The sequence below is a fragment of the Pholis gunnellus genome, assembly GCF_910591455.1.
Source record: "Pholis gunnellus genome assembly, chromosome: 7".
Taxonomy (NCBI): Eukaryota; Metazoa; Chordata; class Actinopteri; order Perciformes; family Pholidae; genus Pholis; species Pholis gunnellus.
The window spans coordinates 6667116-6674052 of NC_136533.1; positions in this window are offsets into that span (position 1 = coordinate 6667116).

Genomic DNA, 6937 nt, shown 5'->3' on the forward strand with positions numbered 1-6937 from the left:
CGTTAACTAAGCTAACATTAGCCTCATTTTCTTCACCATACCTTTTACGCAAAGGACGTCGTCAGCGTTATTTTTAAGCGTTTCATTTTAGCACGATGTTGATGCGCTAACGATGCATGTACAGAGCAAGCTAACGTTGTTTTACATGAACGTTAGTTAGCCGTATATATCTTGTGGCTTGTTACCATGGTAACTGACTAACGTACTGGTTATCCAATCCGTTTATGTTGGAGAATACTGTAAACTCAAGTTGTTTGTTATATTAACGTACGCAATGCCACACTACCTTCATTTTCTTTCATCATATATATATTTTTAAAAAAGCTTAAGTTCTAACCCTGCTAACTCAATGCTAATTAGCAAACTCTTAAAAAATCAGAACCGAGTGTTTAGTAACTGAGAACGATAACTTTAAGACGAAGGAAGTACGTAGGGCTTTAATTATGTACGCAAGCATGTGTGTGTAATTAATGCAAATTGCCTTACAGTATATTAACTTAAACACTAACCTGTTGATTGTCCGAGTCAGACTTTTATCATATAGCTAACTAATGCTAGAGATGGCTAAAGCTAATGGAGAACATGCTGGCTGTTGGGTTTCAAGGATCCAATCAGAAATGAGCTCGAGGTGACGAGGGTTTTACTGTCCAATAGGCGGCTTCGTTGTATATAGACGGTTGGTTTACAAGTCACGGAAGGTGAAACGAAAGAAGGCTTGTTGGTGTAATGGCAAACGTTCACCACTTGATGGCGACATTTGTCTTGAAATTAAAATGTTTTTGGACCCTTGCGGTTTCAAAAGAGCCTAGTTTCATACACTTCTCTTTGTCAACCCAATATAATAATTTAGAATATTAAATCAAAAATAGGAATCCAGGGGATGTGCTCATTTAAACAGACAGACAGACAAATACTTTTCTCTGAATACGCAGAAAAAGTCATGATTTTGGCTGGAATAAGATGCTCAGATCCAACAGTAAAATATAGAAATAAAATGCAATATTCTAGCGATAATAATTGTCTTTCCAAGGCTCATAATGTTGAATTGCTGTCAGGTCTGCCGTCCTATTGCAAAGTCATTCTGGTGACAGATGAACAGAAATACCTTTATAATGCAATCCAACACAACATCAGTCTATGTCCTAAAACTTTCTATTAAACCAAATTAAAACCAGTCTGACACAGAAGGTATGTGTTATTGCTCACAACATGTGGCCTCCCTTATTCTTAATATCTGCTTCTATTTAATCACCATGTGGAAGCAAGGAGGCATCTAACATTTTTCTATTGCCATGAAATTTAGGCTTTACCGCCAATAACAACTGTTGCATACTTTCAGTGTCTTTCCATAGCGAAAACAAAAAACAACAAAATGATTGCAGAAACATTAAAATGACAGTGTTTGTTTTGCTTGTCATTCATTTAATGCAAACAGCACACATAAGCTTCAAAGTAAAGGTTAGCAGAGACATATTTAGTTTGCTTGATGAAAATAAAATGCTCCCTTCTGTTTAAAGTGTTGTGCAACAGAGGTCAATTTAAGCCAGCTGAATTGCCTTATTGCTTTTAACAACTGTTCAAAGCTTCATCATAGATGTGTATAGTGTTCATATTTGAGATCCATGACAGGGATTCACAGTCTCATGTCTCTGTCAGTGAATGTTCTGCTTTCTAAACTGTGATTTGAGAGGTTTTCTCAATCAAAAACAATCCAATAAGACCTGTTTTCATTTCCAAGTGAATAGAAGAATATTTTTGGATCTTCATTACACGTTTGCTGTCATGATATTTACATTGTGCAGGGAGATAATTCTGATTTGAGTCTGCAAGCACTGTGGATACCAAAGAATGCGAGAATCATGCCACTGCACTGTACATAGAAAGTGAGATATTTAAAATTGAACACAATTACAGCCCTGACAGGATGAATAGACAGCAAGATAGCAATGTGACATGTACAGGTTGAGAATTTCATCCAAGGGTCTAACTACAGCAGAATGGAAAAAAAAGCCCACCCCTGACTGGCTTAGTGAAGGTGGCACATACCTTAATTAGAATTGTAATTGAATAAAATGGTACAGTGCAATGTGATACAGATAATTAAATTGGCACCTGAGCACAGCTGCTCAAATGAGCTTTGTGCTGCAGCCAAATACAGCAATGTTGGAAATTAAATGTATTTATTGGTGTTGTAAAGCAATATTACGTTGTCTCAGGAAAGGTATATTGTGGTTCACACTTCCAGGAGATTTAGAGAGTTTTAAATTCTTCAAATTTACCAGCCACACTTGGAGATGGTAAGGCATTTATCATTGAAAAATTATGAAAACGCTATTTGTCACTTTTAGTGAAAATAGTACTAAATAAATGAATACTTTTGACAATGTAAACTCAAAACATGTCTCCCTCTCAGTCTGTGAGGTTTGTTTGCAAGCAATTACCCTGGTTTGACCCCGCCATGCTTCTGCAAAGAAAAGGTTTTGATGCAATACTGAGCTGGATTTTCTAAGACCCCACGATTCGTTGCTAAGACAGGGGACAGAGTGTACAGAGAGTGGGCTTTGTTAATGTCACACTCTTGCTCAGTTTGTCCCTTGCTCTGCTCGGACCAATTACACGCCTCACATGGCAGGTGGAGTTGTGATGAGAACGAAGACCATACTTATTCTCCTGTGGTGTTGTGCTCTGTGTCATCATTGTTGATGGGACACACACTCACACATACACAGATGCACATCATTGTCACATCTCTGGGTCTCTTGCCTGCCCTCCTCAAACTGAATCGTTCACTGCAGAGGCATTAACCACTTTCACTCCTCCCAGCTCCTCGGCCTCAATCACTAACTGTGTTCTCAAATCGAAGAGGACTTGTTTCAAAGCCATCCAGTCCTTCTGTGTCTGGTCTACCTTCGCTGAAGGTGAGTGATTTGAATGTACAAATCTAAAATCTGATCCTGCTTCAAGTTGAAGGGCTGATTGAATTCAAGCTTAAAAAAAGAAAATGATGGTGATACTATCAAGATCCACTATTAAAAAGACAAGTATCACACATGAATTATGAAAAACACACAAAAAAAATGCTTCACACCCTCCATACAAACGTCTTGTAATACTTTCTAATACCCAGAGGGATAAAGGAGATGAGCGATATAGTGAGTGTTCAATATGTCACGCTACAATATGAGTTTGCGCAGAAGAGATGGCCCTCATTAGTCTCCATCAGCCCGAGGAATATCTCGTCTATCTTCCTTGCATGTCTCTCGTCTCTTCAGGATGCTTTAGTTTAATTAACATTCTCATCCTGTACTTAACAGACATAAAACATCTTAATTAGTGCAGTCATATTAGGTTATTCAACATTCTGTATGTGCTGTAGCATAACCATGGTTCCAGTTTATCTGTAATATGTTTTATGTGGTCATCTTATCATCGTCATCATTCTATAATGGCACATGTTCGCAGGTATGTTTACCTTGTACACCACCTTAATTTAGCATGTGAGCATGCTAACATTTGAGCACAAAACCCCCAAAAAGTACAGATAAAAGATATATGGGAATATTTACAGGTATTTGTTCGTGAACTAAAGTATTGGACTAAAGGGAATTTTGAACGGATGATGGCGCTCGATAAAAAATGAGGAGATCACCAAAGTCATTGGTAGTCATCCTCTGAACCACGACTGTGTGGGCGTTTTGCAAGATATCTCACTGAAGGCACTAGAGATTAAAGGTAAAGGGGATCACAATCACCATGGTTATCTGTACCCAATTTCATAGCAATCTGTCTGCTTGTTGTTGAGACATTTCATAAATAAATGAAAGTGTCAAGCCCCACTTCGTGGTGGGGCTTGAGGAAAAGTCAGGGCATCACCAGAGTCAGTAGGATTCATCCTGCACGGATACCTTAAAAAATATCCCCAAAAAAGGTAAACATTTCAGGAGTTGTCAATCTCAATTATATTTCTTCATATGCATGCTTGTTCAAAGCGGCCAAAAAAAATAAAACAACTTAAGCTATTTCATTTGATAGTGTTTATACAGAAACAGCTTCATCACTAATTCAATGCAGGTCACGTCATGTGAACACACACACAAACACACACACACACACACACACACACACGTTTTCCTGTCAAAACACTGCCAGACTGATGGACCCGAGCGCTGCCTCACAAGACTCCGCTCTCTCTCTCTCACACGCAGCTGATCAACACCTCATCACATTGACTGACAGTCCACGAATGGTCCCTTTACAAGAGCTGTGAAAGGTCTCAGTGTTAATAGTGGATATATGAGGCAAACAACATTCATATATGAATTCGGGATCAGCAACCTTTTCAGAAAGATTCACAGTGTTCACAGTGAACGGTGAGGCAATACAGGAAATGGAGGCTTGGAGATTGTTTTGGCCTGCCCGCTGATTATCAATGAATGCATCTAGAATATAAAAACTTGGATTTAGTACGCAGCACAAAAACATATTCAATATACTTTAATCTTACATCATCTTGCTTGAAATGCAGTCAGATTTCTCTCCTTCATAGAGACACTGATTCTCAAGTTTTCCTTTGAACAATAATTCATTTTCATGTGTCACATGATCTTTATGTTTAGCCAGCGACTACGCTACTCCATGCCTAACATTTCCTTCATGGTATATGAGTGAACTGAACAGGGGGGCACAATATTCCCATGGAGTTGGCTTTGCTCTGAGGAAGTTAGATTTAAAGCAGGAAGTCAATGATGTCCCTTACATGGACCATTTGCTGTTTTTCATCTGGTACAGCTGATGTCATTCATGTTGAAAGGCACTTTGCGGTGCGGTTAATTAAAACAACTCAAGTGGCTTTGGAGTGAGGGGCGCTACACTTTTAGCTCAGGATGGGGCAAGCTTTAGGGAAGTGCATGTAGAAATGTCCACTTCCACAAATTGTCTTCTATTGCTCCCCTCTGACCCCAAGAATGCATGGAAGGATATACTATGAATACTCATGTATACAACATCTGGTGAAATACAGGGCAAAGATTCATCTGCGAGTCACACTGTGTTTATGAAAAGGTTTATGGGACATTCTAAAACAGCTCTTTTTAGAGCTAATTTTGTCTTTGGCACCAGAAGAAGCTTGTTGGATTATTGCAATCGGCTCCCAGGTGTACAGCCCAACACAGGCGTTAGGCAAGCTGAATAAAACGAGGTCTTATTTGATGATACCCCTCTTTGAAAAGAAACACATCTAATCATGGCTAAACCAGAGGTGTGATAACAAATATATCAAGACTTCATACAAATATCTCACTTCAACTGATTTTAGTCTTTACACTTCAACAACTGTCACGGTGTTTCATCGCTTCGCTTCAGGGATATTTGACTTCTACAACACTTCAACCACTTTAACTTCTCTCAGTGCTTCAACTTGAAGTGCTTCATTCTGGACTGTAATTCAACAAACACCCAACAATAAAGCCATTTAAGCTTTTCAGCAGGAGCAAACAAATGCATGTACTTCATTTTCTTCAAGTGGACTATTATCTAGTTGTCTATTTTTAATATTCACAAAGAACAGGAGGATGTGAAATTACTTAATTACTTGTTTGTCTATCTCTGACTATATTGCATTACATGTGTTGGGCATAGAGGATCCAAACAGGAAAAGCTAATGAGAGTTAATGCCCTTTCCTATAGTGCCTTAACCAGGCTGCCTGTAATATTTTTTAATGATCCAATGACTTCAGCATTGAGTAATAAGCACACAAAATCTGCTGTGTGCATTCATGGATTTGTATAACCCACAGACCCTTTTTTTGTGTTTCCAGCATCAGGGCAACGTTTGGGAGATTGTTGGCCCTCCCTGCACTCTACCGAGGCCATCCTGTCCCATGTGGTAGCTGATGCTCTTATGTTCATTCATGATCCAAAACATATCTATATATCTTCAATAGTTCTGGCAACGCTTTTGACGAGCAACTCCAAAGTTCAGTCAGGGTTTTAGGAAAATTGAGAAGGAAAAAAATATATATATATCACACTGCAATTAGGACATACAGTACATAATTGAAGCATGCAGCAGGTAGTGAGGGGAATTCTTATTTGCTATATAACTAAAGCAAACATGGGAAGAGAACAACACCTACATGCTTGTTTACTGGCTCTACTCCCTCATCATAGTCTTTTCAAAGCTAATATTTCCCCTCTATAGTGGTTAATTTAAAAGAAGCTGGGGTTGGATGTCATTCAAGTTCAAACACGCTTTGATCACTGAAGCAGGTGTCGGCAGAGTTATCTCTTCATGCAGCGGTGCTTTTCTTTCATTTGAGCAGGCTAACTGCATTCCCAAGATAAGTCAACACTGCACGGTTCATTTTCTGAACAAATAAATGATCACCGCAACCTCACTAATTGTTATCAATGCAAAAAAAAAAACATTTCTGTAACAAAAATAAGCCCCTGTGTATGCAAATGTCTAATAATGAATGTGAAATGTGGCCACAACTTTCCAGGATATTATGTGCAAAACTGCACGTATGAAATAAGGAGCTTACTGATGAATTTAAGAACTTAAGTTTATTTTTAAAACATTTAAATAAATATTTGGAAAGCTATGTTTCAAAGCTAAAAGACGTAATTGGATATGATGTTTGAGATGTAAAACCGTTAAATGGGTTAGAAGACAATAACCTGTACAAATCTGGAAAAATCATGAGATTTACCAGGTAATCTTGCAAGACATTTAGTGTAAAATCTGTTGTGGTCACTGTTGCTTAAATAGAGAAGTGATATATTAAAGTGTAAGCTGCTCCAACAGCAAGAAGAGTTAACGAGATAAAAGCCAAGAGAACATGTGTCATTCTGTATTTAGTTTGGAAGAACGTCTTTGCTTTGTCACTGTCCATGACATGTTATCATAAATACTCCGTCTTTAATAATCGGTGTAAAG